General features: G+C 44.5%; 1 protein-coding gene across 6 annotated transcripts in view; it reads right to left on the bottom strand.

The window, feature by feature from the left end:
* Positions 1-14,388, bottom strand: part of ndst2b (N-deacetylase/N-sulfotransferase (heparan glucosaminyl) 2b) — an 83,294-nt gene that overhangs the window by 26,452 nt on the left and 42,454 nt on the right. The window lies entirely within an intron of this gene.

Consider the following 14,388-nt stretch of genomic DNA (forward strand, 5'->3'; position numbering starts at 1 on the left):
CGACAGGAGCGTGGGCTACTCTCCCACATCGCTACTGGCAAGAAGAGAAGCTAATGGGGAGAAACGGGGGAGTCGCGACAAAGAAGTAAAAGGAAAACAAGTCTTCACTGGACTGACGGATCAATACAAAGGCTCCACACACTGGACCCATTCAGTTATAACACATGTCCACCCACACACACACATGCACCCACACAGGGACGCACACACACACACACAGGCACGTGCACCTACACACATGTACGTGCCCACACACACACATAAAAGCACACACAAAGACACACATGAAACACACACACACAACCTACATACTCATCAAGGTTTTGGCAAAGATTCTCTATTATAATGGCCAGTAATCTGTCCTCTCTACTTCCATATTTCAGCAATTTCCAATTAGTGGCAGGAGTTTCCATTGCTGTTTTACTGACATAGGACAAGGACAGAACTACTGCAATCGGTATAGGCCTAGTCCTTGGTCATACTACAAACATTGTGCAAAAGGACAGAATCTTTGATGTTAAGAACACAGAGTTCACCATGTTATTCATGTAGTGGATCTGTAGTACTAGCCTTGGAAGTGCACTGCAATTAATGTCCTCTGCACACCTGCAGTCAAATGGCTTGTTCAATCAGAATGCTGAGGACTTGCTGCCCATTATGATCATTGACAATGAGCTCAACTCGGTGAAGCCTGCGCTGATGTTCACGTGCCTGCTCAAGAATGATGTAACAGAGCAAAAACCATAGCAACTGCTGCTTCATAGCAACTGTTGCCTTGTAGCAAAAGCTTTGCCTCCAGTCCAGAAAATTCTTATCATTCTTATAATCTGGAATCCCTACATGAGCTGCTGGAAAAGCGTGCAGTTGGATGAGGCGGCGTGTGAAATTCGGCGTCCCAGCATTCTTTGCTCCTCATCTGCGGGGGCTAAACACGCCATTAAGCGCCACTGATTGCAACGCTCTTTACTTCTCATCTGCATAAACTAAACAGCCCATTAGGCTAGACAAAAGTTCCGTGAAGCAAGACGGCATTAAGTCCCTCGCTCGCTTCCCACGTCTCGCATTTCAATCAGGCCGCCGAGCGCTCCCACTTCTGGGTAGTGGAAGTAAGATAAGCGTAATACGAGTTGCGGCAGGTTTTCCGCAAGCTGTTGGTATTAAATCATGGATTCACGTTAGTCCCGTTTCTCCTCGGGGTTTGCACGAGGAAATGGACATTTAAACCCCCTCGCGATTGTGCGTCCGTGTGTGTCCACAACACATAATACGGGCGCATATGTTTTATTACTTTTATTTTTTACTGCGAACGCTCGGCTACACGCTGCTACTTTTTACACGTCGGTTGCAGCTGCGATTATGATCCTCCTCTGCGTCTCAGCGCATTACGTCTTACAACTGTTCCCCAGCTTTAATAATTCAGTGCTTCTCCTGCAGCATCCCCATATAAAGCGTTGTCTTTATTCTATACACATGGGCTTATGTTACATCACGCAATACCGAAAACCGCAGAACGCGCAGCACTCGTCCTCTCTGCCGGTGGCGCACACCAGGCACACCTAACCCAATGATTCTCAGACATTTCTCATGAGTCCCCCAAGGATGTCTATGCAGGGGAAACCATTTCCTCCTTTTAGCCTCAGTTTCATCATTCCCGAGAAGCACAGCATAGCAGCATAGCTTGTTTACTAATTAAGTAAACAACTTAATTGCAGCTGCTCTCCACTCTGTAACTACATGCTTCTACCAGCCCTTCAAGTAGTCTTCCTCTGATTCCTCTTTATCATCCTTTATTACATCAGCAGACTATTATAATATGTGAAGCAGTTTGTGTTTGTGCTATATTGCTTGGCTTAAAAATAAAGTTTTATTATTATTATTATTATTATTATTATTATTATTAACACTTTACAATAAGGTCACATGAATTGGCATTAACTAATGTAGTTGCTAATTACTAACTGAAATGTTTATCAGTGCAGCTTTGTTAATGTATTTTTACAAAATTAATTCATGTTAAAACTACATTAGTTAATGGCAGTTCATTCTGGGTTAAAAAACAAAAAAAAAAAAACAACAGTTCATGAATTTGCTAATGGCTAACTAATTATAAGTTGATCCTATGTTTTGGTAATGTGCAAATAATCATGTAACTAATACATTGTAATACAATACTTGTTAACTACTAACTACAGTTCATGCTTAATTAATGTATTTGTACATCATTAATTCATGTCAACAACTACATTAGCTAATGCCAATTTATGTGACCTTATTGTAAAGTGTTACCTTATTATTATTACAACAACAACACCATCACTAATTGTAAGCATCCATATCACCCCATGAATTTTACTAGCCTGATGGCTGAAGCTAAGCAGGGGCAGGCTTGGTGAATACTTGGATGGGAGGCTTTCCAGGAAAACCAAGTTGCTGCTTTAAGTGATTTTGGCAGAACGGTAAAAGGGCAGCTCTTGCCTGAATCATTAAGAAAGATCAATGCCTCAGTGGAATGACAGAGTTTTTGTGGTGGAGCAGACCTGGCCTTTTAGATGAGGCATTAAACTCATTTTTAATCACTGCATCAAGGTTATTCTTGCATCAAAAATAACTTATCACAAGTGATTTATAGCATATCCCATGGGGACAAAGGTGTAAGCCTACATTCAAATGTTATTAAAACCACACTTCTCTATGTTTACAAGCATTTTTGGTGTACAGTTTTGTATGTGAGGTAAGAAACAGTGTAAGGTAAGAAACCTTAAAACTTTTTATCATTACAATACAATAAACTACACATCCGATTATTTTCATCAGTTTATACCGACTGATCTGTAAAACAAAAAAAAGTGTTCCCCATAATTAATCTGAAGAACTAAAGGTAACATACTTCAAATTAATTCTTCATCTTATACTTTAATGTAAATGAATGAATGAATGAATGAATGATATCCTCTGCTTATCAGACTCATAAGTTTCTGGACACTGTTTATCTTATAACAAGTAACGAATATAGTCTTCTAGAGGTGCTATAGTGCACTCATACCGTATGTAGACCATAAAAGGAAGGAAGCTATGAGCAGGTGTCAGACAAACACTTCACCCCCACTTCTAAGAACCCACACCGTAACACAGTAATGTAGAATTAACTCTCAGCTGAGCTGGGGCTCAGCAACAGGTAAACAGATACAACAAAGCATTAAACATAAAATAAAGCAATAAAGCAGGAACCCCCACTGCAAAAAAAGTAGCAAACTAAAACAATCCTACACTCTCAGAAATAAAGGTTCAGTGGAGGAACGTTTTTGTTCGTTAAGGAACACATTTCCCAAACGTACTATTGAAGTGCAACAATGCTCGATTTGAGTAGGGTAAGTACAAGCAAAAAAGGTACAAATGAGTTATGCATTGCAGGCTAGGGGTAGCATTTTATGGATCTATAGGGTACCACCCCAGTGACAAGCGTTTGTACCTTTTTAGGCACCTTTTCGTACATTTTTTTCTGAGAGTAGGGTGAATCTGCGTTGTGGATTGCACTAGCACACATTAATGAAAAGAATGAAGAATGCAATCAGTACAAAGAGAAGTGCTGCAGGCATTCTGCCTGGCCTTCCGATGTGGTAAGTTAATATCACTGCATTGTGGAGCTGGAGACTGCGGTTTGGCTCCAACGTCTGACAAGTTAGCCCCCCATCTCCTTGAAAACCCCCGCTCACCACAGTACTAACGGAAACTCTCTTTCTTTCTCTGTCTCGAGCTGTTCAGCCGTGGCTGTCGCCTGTCTTTATTAGTTTGTTAACCCTTTGAGGCGTACATTTTTTGGAATGTTTTTTAAAATCTTTAAGTCAGTCTAGAACTCCATTGCTTTCAATTACCAGCAGTGACGGTTACATCAGGATTATAAATGTTCAGTTAAGAAAATTCTAATCACCAGTGCATAATCTCACACCTTTAAGGGTTAAAGACCCTTTATCACACATTAGACAAAAATGTTATACATTTTACAAACATTTTATAAATGCAAAAACATATTCAAACCAGAAAAAAATGTATATTTAATGCATGTTATTTTATGGTCCAGCTGCTCAAATATTTAGTGTAAAAACATTCCTTTGTGTTGATTTTACCATCTGTTCTCCGCTTACTATCTTAGTGTAAAGAGTCTAGTTATTTTTTTCAGAAACCATACTATTGACAGTTGAGGTGTTTCCATTCTGTCTCATTACGCATACACTGCGCAGTTCAGTTTGTCAACAAGCATATCCGTTTCGCCGCTGTCACAATCGTGACAGCTCTCCGGCGTCGACCAAGTTACTGCAGTATTGCCTTTAAATCTCAATGCTGTCAAAATACTCCTTCGCTTTTCCACGGTGGACTATCTTAAGCACGGATACGCGACAGCGCTCAAGTGAAAGACCGTGGCCGGCCTTTTCCGGCACGTTCCGATTCGCAGATGCCGGTTTCCCTTTGAATCACGTCCCCGTGATCGCCTGCGGTCTGCTCTCCCGCCACAACTTCGTTGGGTTATTCTTCCCAGCTTCATGGGAAGAATACGATAATGACCATATGATAATGAGAAGTTCATATCAATTAAAAACCAAATAGGCCAAGAATAAAAATGTAGAGTTTGCTTTCACAGCACAACTGACATTTTTGGACATTCTGATCCTTTCTTAAAACTATCACAGAACTCCACACAAAATGAGGCACATAACATTTTGTCTGTCCTCAATTACAGCCAAATGAAGGTAAGGCTGTATGCGTAGATTTACCAAATTCATAAACAGGAAACAAAAAATAATAGAATAAGTTCTTTCTGATGTCAAGTGTGGTAGTTCAAAACATTAAAGCTGGAGGTCTGAAGCACTGTGACTATTCTGTAATGGATATTCGCTTTAAGTACACTTCTGATTGCAAGTCTAATAAATGGATGCACAACTGCTTGGTTATAAAGTAAATTGCAAAGTTACTTATGCAAGCAACATGATCAACAAAACATCAACACACAATCTGCCTGTAATGGGAAGTGAACACTTGTTTCTCTGAGGGAAACAAAAAGAAATTTCAACTGAATAAAACAGGTTTAATATCTATATTTAATATTTTTTTCTTTGGTTCTAATGCCTGATATAACACTGGAAGAAATGATTGATTGTAGGGCTTTAAATTATAGTCAGTCACATACATGGATTATATCTCCAAAAACTAAAATTCACAATACCAGGAAAAGCTTTCTTTTTACAACTTTTTCCCATTGTAAAATTGCATCATATAATGTTTTAATTAGCCGGATGAAAACTTTCAATGCAAATTAAAAACCAACAAAAAGACTCTCACAAAACCGAAGTTGTTTTAAAAAAAAAAAAAAAACATCAAAACGTTCAAAAATCAAAAGATGAAAAGGTCCAGGAGCTTCTGCTCCTGGTCGAGCAGCTGTGACCCTGATTTGGCTACGGTCTAGCCACCTGTCTTTCTGTCTGATGTTTGGAGCGGGAGAGAGGAAGGGGGGGGGTGGGGGGGGTGGGGGTCATTGTTACGTCTGAGGCGGAGCGGCGTTTGCGACTTTGGACACGCGGCTCTGTCTGAAGTGGGTGAGGGCGTGACGGCGGGGGCGGGGCGGATGAGCGCGAGAGCAGGTGTCTGTTGTTCCTGGGTAACGTCCACCTGTGACAGACCTGAGGAGGCCTCCCAATGCAGGCGCAGGGGGGGCGGGGAACAGCGGCCAGACGATCACAGACCGCCGCCGCCGTCAGCAGCAGCCGCGTAGCTGAGTGCTCGGCTGCAGAGGCCACCTCCTCACAGGAGAAGGAGGGGAGGGTGAGTTCAGAGAAGTAAAGAACAAAAAAAAAAAAAAAAGAGAGACTGAACAAAACAGCCGCTGTAACTCTGCAGAAACTGCACCCGAGACGCATTCATCAATCCCGACCTGCTGACCCCCCCGTGCCTCCTCTAGGAACGCTCCGCACTACACCCCCCCCCCCCCCTTCCTTGGTCCCCGGAATGTTCCATTAGCTCAGGCTCACGGGGGCCAGGCACACGGCATTCCACACAGCGCACGGTCCTTCTAGACCAATCCGTCACTGAAACTGCAGAGAGGAATACGGAGGAAGGATAGCAGCGCTCCAAATGCCTTATAGTCCCGTCCAGTCTCTCATAATCTCTCCTCCAAAAGATACAGTAAATGAGTTTCCCTTACTAGGGAGACAGAGAGAGAGAGAGAAGGAGAAAGAGTGAGAGAGAGAGAGAGAGAGAGAGAGAGAGAGAGAGAGAGAGAGAGGGAGAGGGAGACAGAGAGAGAGAGAGAGAGAGAGGGGGATGGAGGAGGTATCAGATGCACTGCATCCCTCTTTCCACTGATTCTGACTGTTTCTCACACACCGTACCGCTCCAGACAACAACAAAGGCAACAACAGCTAAATCCACTGTGTGAGCCCAGCTATGAATGTGAGTGGTGAAAGACATCTGAGATTAGGAAGTCTGGGAACTGGGAACAGTCTGTAGATGTGGGTACTCACAGGTAAAGGTGAGCTACTGTTCCTTTGGCTGCCCAACAAGGCGTGAACGATGTCATACTGAGGAAAGCCACTCAGAAGCCAGAAAAGCACGACTGAAACACTACTTCACCCCCGCCCACCCGCCACTTATTTATGTTGTGTTAACAGCACGGAAAACATGGATTTTGTTTCACTCAAAAAACCACAAAGACACTTCAGCTGTCAGACGAGGCAGTGAATTTTAGCATTCCCTGGTGTACTCGACGGTAAAGGATTTCAAATGCTTGACTACTCAGTGGAAGTAACACTTCCACAAAAAAACCAATGTAAAAAATCATGAAAAATGACATGGAGGCAATATACAATATGTAACAATATATGGAACCTCAGTGTGTTCATTCACGCACAGTTATTGTTCTGTAGCGCAAATGTTTCACTCATTTCAAAGTTAGTATAATGTTTACTAAAAAAGTTTCTATCTAATATTTTAAATAGAAGATGCAGCTCTTTTGGACATAAATGTAAAAATATTGACAGTTGAACACCATTGGAACACTACTGAACAGCCACATGACATTCAAATTTCCCTTGTATTTCATCCATAAATGTTAAATTTCACAATAGAACGTGAAATTACCCCATGCAGAAACTGAAATGGCAAAAAATATGAGAAGTCAATGAGATTATAGGAACCCATGGTGTAGACTAAGGTTGCAGGTGCAAAGCATCATCCTCCTACGTTGGTGTCATTTCCACTCTGGACACTGTACACAGTGATGTAAATTCCTCCCCCTCAGAGTGTTATGTACCTCAGGCCAGTGCACAATCCAGACGTTCACCCCAGCTCAGAGAAGCACAGTGGAGTTATTTATCCCTATTCAGAAATAATAATAAACACCATATAGTTCTAAAGCACCATCGTAGACCTGAGTTTCCTGTACAGGGAATGGAAGCAAGCAAAACAAGTAAAACACCAAGTGAAAGGACAATCAGATCAATAAGACGACGCTCAAAGAATGTCCACAAATGTTTCACTTCCAGGAAGTCAGGGTGGTGTACATCCTGTACTCTAACTTCACCCCGAAAGGAAGTCGGTTTTGTAAACTATTTGCGAAAAAGATTATTTTAGGGGATGTTTCCATTATTAGGCAGCCCGGCTGTGTTTTGAAGTTCACACAGAGGACAGCGTAAGCCTGTCGGCTGATAATTACGTGGAAACCACATAATTGACAGGTTCTGTCTGCTCGGGGTACTGAAGACATCTGAATCAAATACAGTGTACTCCGCATTCCCATCATGGACATAATTATCAGATTAACTTAACTGTAAATATAGAAAGCGTGGTTAATTACTGTAGGAATTATTTTACGGAACTGCTCAGAATTGCTAAGAATTGGGCCTATCTTCAAACACGCACCTGTCATTCTGGTATTTTCCACGCCACGAGCAAAATGAAACTACAAGTTAACGGTAAATGTGAGCCCTAACAGCCAGAGGGCTGCTGTACCTGTAGCGTAAGAGGCTGCAGAGCACAGAGCTGAGATAGGAGGCTTTGACCGAGCTGTGCACCCAGATAATTCAGCAATTAAACAGAGAAATGAGGACTGCTCACTGATGCACATATACACGCATCAAACATATGTCTAATACAAGTATAATAATAATAATGATGATAATAATAATGATAATAATAATAATAATGATGTATTTGTAATGTGAAGAATGTGTAATCATATTTTATTTGCATTTAAAGTTCATTAAGCCACATGAACTTTTAAAGCAAAAATTCCTTTTAAGTGCCATGCATGAACATACAGTATGCGTGCGTTCTCCACATCACAAAGAGTATGAACACCGACAGCTTTTCCCCTCATTAACAGAGCAGTATGACTGCAGCGTGCTTATCACAGAAATAGCCAGGCCTTTACCAACAGGAATCATAATCTAGCAAAGCTGCCACTGCCACCGCATTATCACACCAGTCAGAGAGAGAGAAGGACAAAGAGGGACAGAAGGAGGGAGAGAGAGAGAGACGGGGGGGTGGCAGGGGACCGAGATACAGGGAAGCAGAGATATCCGAGACGAAAAAAGAGAATTAGACTTTGACTTTAAAAAGCTCTTTATTTAAGAAGAGCATGCCGTCACAGAAGAGCGTGCGCAACTTGAACAGAACAAAGAATAAAATGAGAGGGAGAGAAAAGGAGAGGAAAAGAAGGGGAAAGAAAGCTACAGAGACAGACGCGCTACTCCGAGGGCAGGGCTCTGGACAGGATCGCAGAGACGAAAGCTCGCAGCAGCACGCAGACACACGGGTGTTTTTCTGACGCATATGGAGGAGAGGCCACTCGGAGAAGACCGATAATGAATGAATGCACTGCTAATCAACACGCACGCTCACAGCATGGTAGGCTATAGACACGGAGGTCCAATCAGGTTGATTTGGGTTCCGTCGCATTACTCACTGATTCCCGTCTCACCAAGGGGAAATCTGCCGTTATTTAAGCCCATGGACCCACCCCAATAAATGCGATTTTGTTCCATTATTATTTTTTCCTCAAAGATATCATACAGTTGTTGCTGACCCAAACCAGGATAGCACAATCCATTCTCTCTCTCTATTCGCCAATCCATTGGGCTAGCTAGTCAGAGGGCTTGATAATCGTTTCCACCAGTTGTTCCAGCCATATAAACAGAAAACAGCAGACCTAGGCCATATCCCTCCATTTCCCAAGCGCACTCATAATGGCAAATTCAACATGGCGGCTCAGTGCAGAGCAGGCCCAAAGCTCTCTCCCAATGACACAGAGAGCACAGGGCAAGCTTCTGTTCCTCAGAAACCCAGCAGCCTAATACAAAGGAATTAAAACAACAACCGAACCCCATTGGCCAGGTGGAGATCAAATCAAATTACATCACATCACTGCAGCTACAACAGACCCAATTAGACCCAACACTGTACCGCTGTTCAATTAGACCGAATGCTGCAACGATATTCAATTACATTCGATGCAGTAACGACATTCAGTTACGCCCAATGCTGAGACGATATTCAATTAAACCCGACCCTGGGATGACTGTTCAATCAGGGCCCCCGCGGTAAGGCCGCGCGTGGCCGGCGGCGGACTCTCCCCGGCGCCCGGACGTCGATAAAAAAAACCGCGGCGGTCGACAGGAGCCGTCAGGGTGCCACTGAGCGCATTTTCACCTCAGGGTCTCCGGAGGGCACTCTCCGTCACGCCAGCCTCATAAAAACAAGCTCGTTAAAAGCTCCAGACCTCAGAGGGGTCCTGACCGCTCCTCTCCTCTGGGACGACCCCCCCCCCCCCCCCACCCCACCCTCCTCGAGCAACCGACGTTCCGTTTAGCGCTGGGGTTTGACCGGAGGCCTCTTTAGCGGGCCGCGGTGCACTGATTCGAGTGGAGAACGCAGGCAGTCGCACATTTACAGCACGCTCCCCAGCCGTTTCATAAATAGCAAATGGAAGGCGTTTAGCTAATGTGTATTTTTAAAATGGTGGGAAGAAGCAGTCGGAGAGCCTTACTGTATATGGTACTACCGTGCTCAATGTTCCTCACAGTTGCCTGTTAGGACTGCATTTCCCTGTATGGGGGTGTCGCTGGCTGACTGATGCAATGCTGGCTACAGGCAAGGGGGGGGTGCTGGGATTCACAATGAAGCCACCCCCACCCCCTCCACCCAAACTCTGCGTCTGCTCCCAGATGCTTGTAGATTCCCTCAGAAACACAGGAAAAGAGATGTGCCTGCTGGACCGCTTCTGAGGAGCGTTGCGATTTATTTACCTGCCAGGCAATCTTATCCAGAGCCGGGTGTGGCAGCGAGAGATTAATGCGTACCGCAGGGAAAGGAAATCAAACGCCAGAGAAACCGTGCCTGACGTTGAGCTGCGTGGGTACAGGGGACACTGTGCCAATGAAAAAGAGCCACCAGCGCTTCCCTCCAAAACCAAACCCGTCTGCACAGTCGTACAGACTTGCCATCGCTACGGTACCCACTGCAGGACACATGAGCTCCTGGGGAGGCGAAAATCCACCTCCCCATCCTTCGCTCCACAGGGTGGCCACACAGGGCAGACTGAAGCCCAGAAGGAATCCCGCCACGGCCGAGGAGCTTCGAGGCCACAGGCCGCACTGCCGCGACTCGTTTAAGCAGGGTCGTATAACGGATCTCGGCTTCCTGAACAGTTCCTGGGGGCGAGGGTGGGGGCAGGGGCAGGGGCGGGGGCGTGGGGCCACTCCAGGGATGATAACAGTCAGCTCACATTAGCTCTCCTGCACATCTCACATACTTTAAAGGCGTTCCTCCTAGTGTTAATCGAGGCCTTTCTCTTTTTTTCTTTTTCTTTTTTGGGGGGGGACGACCACCACCCCATATATGGAATTTATTTTTTATGAAGAAATGAAGGAAGGTCAAATGAGAACGGTTTTCTCTTTATGGGTAATGAACCGAAAAAACTGAGGAGGGGTAGGGAACGCGAGGGACTCTTCAGAAGTTGGTGACAACTGGGGGTGCTGGACTGGACAAGCAGAGGAAGCTTTTATGGCCACAGTGAAATACGACCACATCTTCTCATTCGAAGGACAGTACCTCCTACAACACAGTGTCCCTTCACGGTAACCTGGCATTCACTTAAAGCAAAGGGATGGTTGAGCCCCACTTCTACAGTGTGCTACAGCTGCTTATATGTTCATGGTCTCCCTGTTAGCGCTTCAAAATGAAAGTGCTAAGTTTTGATGAAGTGATGAGCCCCACAGTCCAGAGCAGCTAGCCTATGCTCTACTGAATTTCCCTGGTGATGAAGAGGTGCTGATTGGTGGAACTGTATGTATGGCCATGTGCGTGGTGATTGGCTGGAGTGTGCAGGAAAGAGCAGGAGGATCATTGTGCGGAGAGGCATCTAAATGCACTCAAGCATTTGTGAATGCATGAAAGGTACACTACATGACCAGAAGTATCTGGACACCCCTTGGTCTGTGACTGTTTTTCATGGTTTGGACTAGGGCCCCTAGCTCAAGTGAAGGCAAATCTTAATGCTACAGCATACAATAACATTCTAGAAGATATTGTGATTCCCCAATGGGGAAGGCGCTTTCCTGTTTCAGCATGACAATACTCCCGAGCACACTGTGAGGTCCAAATAGAAATGGTTTTGTCGAGAATGATGTAATGATGTGGAAGAACTTGACAGAGCCCTGACCTCAACCCCATCAAACACCTTTGCGAACAATTTGAAAAACAACTGCGAGCCGGGCCTAATCACCAAATCATTGCCCAACCTCACTAATGCTGTTCTGGCTGAATGGAAGCAAATCCCAGCAGCAATGCACCAACATCTAGAATAAAGCCTTCCCAGAAAAGTGGATTGTTATGGCAGCAAAGGGTGGACCAATTCCATATTAATGCCGATAATTTTTAATGAGATGTTGAATGTCAGGTGTCTACATACTTTTGGCCATGTACCGTGTGCTTTACTAATTTCTATCTCACAAATCAAAGGTTTGGAGAAGCTGACTACTGACATCTGAACATGCCTACAATTACAGTCGCATCCACTGTAGAATATGTGATCAACTGCGATGCAAAAAATCACCGCGTTCTATAAAAAGACTAAATAAAATTCCCACGCGCACACGCGCCCATACGCAAACAAACGGGTCTGATTTGTTCACACACCTGAAAATGAGGGGGGAAGAATAAAAGCTGATGAAGAGCCCGGTCCCGCTGTGGGCGCCCGTCTCTTTCGGTCTCCACGGCGAGCCTGGCGGTCGCTGGCACATGGCGGGTGGGCACCAGCCTATGGCTGGCATCGGAAGATAAAGCGTCTAATTCCCGACTTTAGAAAAACCACTTCAGATGGGAAAGAAGTCATCAACTCCATCTGCCTGTTAAAAGGGGGGTGTTGAGGGTCTAACATGAGTTGCTCTAAATACTGAGACTACCTGCTGCGTGTACTAATCTTGAAGGACGGCCACCTCAGAAACCTACTGGAGTTGGGGCGGGGAGTTGCTTGAAAAAGATGATAACATTACTGACTCGCAGTGCTCTCTAAACCTGGAACTTGTCAAGAGACAAACTGCTGTGGGGTTGTCTTAGCAGCGAGCATAGAGAAATAACACAGCAATCACTCACTTTTTACATTTTATCTTCTCAAACCATCCTATGCTGGATTGTGAAATCAGTCAAACCATCAGAATCCCTCCGTTTAATAGCACATTTCATGAAAACCACCTATAACCCATTTCTCAAGTAGCCATACCTATCTTTCCACCGTTGGTAACTCTCTCTCTCACTCATACACACACACACACGCACATACAACCTATTCTCATATTTTTAGTTCCTCTCTATTACATTTAACTCTTCATTTTGTACTAAATTAGCTAGTACATTCTGTACTTTGAAATGTAATGCTTTGGCACCGCGTGATAAGCACAGCAGGAGAACCCAGCGACCGTCTTCCACAGCCTGCAACCATACAGATATCCGCGATGCTCATTTTAGGTAGCGGAGCTTAATGCCTTTTTTATGTTTTGTCTCTTCTGGTTTTCTCCTCTCGATATGGAAGGGAACAGCTCTGGAGAGGAGGGAGGAATCCGCTCCCGTGTGGGGAGCGCAGGGAGGGGGTGAGACGGGAGCGGCGCCGATGGGGGGGCCATTAAATTCGCTCCCGACTGCCGTACCTCACTGGATCAGAAGCGTTATGTTCCCTGAGGGGTTGGGGGAAGAGGGGGAAGGGGGGGGGGGGCTCGCCAACAATGAGCACAGCTTTAGAAACTGCTCTCTCTCTCGCACTGCTTCTTCATTTTTATGCCAGAGGTAGAGTCCTGATAAAATACGAACTGTTTCAGCTGCTGGAATGAAAACAAAAAAAGGTCTGCTGTCTGTCTGGCTGTTCACAGGTTTCATTTCCTTAGCTAAAGTTGAAGGGCCACCTTTGTTTTTGATTTTGCACAATGCTCGACAGACAGAATTCATCATTTGAGTGCAACTCATCTCCCTCAGGTTCTCTTCTGTAAACATTCGGTCAGTTTCTCCTCCTTACTAAATATTCCTGACGAGGCGTACTCAAGGACAGAGCATCCCCTGGTTATCTCGCTTTTGTGTTGAGACGATCACTTATGCTCTCCACTTTTTAGTTGCTCCCGATAAAAGCAACCGCCAAGTGATGGTAATGTAAGGTAATGTACTGTATCCACAGCAACCAGCATTGCCCCATCATGTACTACCCCTATTTTATGAAAATTAATGAACAGGGTCACCATTTACTTTGTAGAGCATGTGACCCACAGGAATTAACACTTGCATTACAACTAACATCCTTGTGGGGGCACCATCGGCACTGATTTAGCTCAATCGCCTGACTAATATAATTACCAGCCAACCTACATGGCGAAGAGCCTCCACGTCTGAGCCACCAAGTGCACCAGTGTCTACCTGGTACACTCCAGACAGGCAGATTCAATACATTCTGCAATTTATCCATACGAGCACAAAAAAACAAAAAAAAATTTACTGACATTTACAATAAAAAATCCATCAACTGCAAGCTTGTCGTATGAAGTCCAGCAGAGGGAATACTCAGACAGCAGGGCCCAAGAGAGCTCTGAGTGGCAAAGATGACATTCAGGATTTGACAAGATGCATTTCTGAGGGCAAGCATTCCACTAGAAAAAAGGGATAACCCCAAATTACGTGCGTTTCTTTCAACCAGCGCCAAAAGTCCTTGAGGCTGTTAAGGGTTTGACCTCCGATAAGTCTGAACACAACCGTATAAATCTCCTTCCTAACTCAAATCCAGGATTTGGCAAGAACGGCCCGTCTGATGTTGTCAATAATAAATTATTTATCTAAGAAAAGAGCATTTTTATGGCACTGGGA

The sequence above is a fragment of the Anguilla rostrata genome, chromosome 2 (assembly GCF_018555375.3).
Source record: "Anguilla rostrata isolate EN2019 chromosome 2, ASM1855537v3, whole genome shotgun sequence".
In the NCBI taxonomy this organism is placed as follows: Eukaryota; Metazoa; Chordata; class Actinopteri; order Anguilliformes; family Anguillidae; genus Anguilla; species Anguilla rostrata.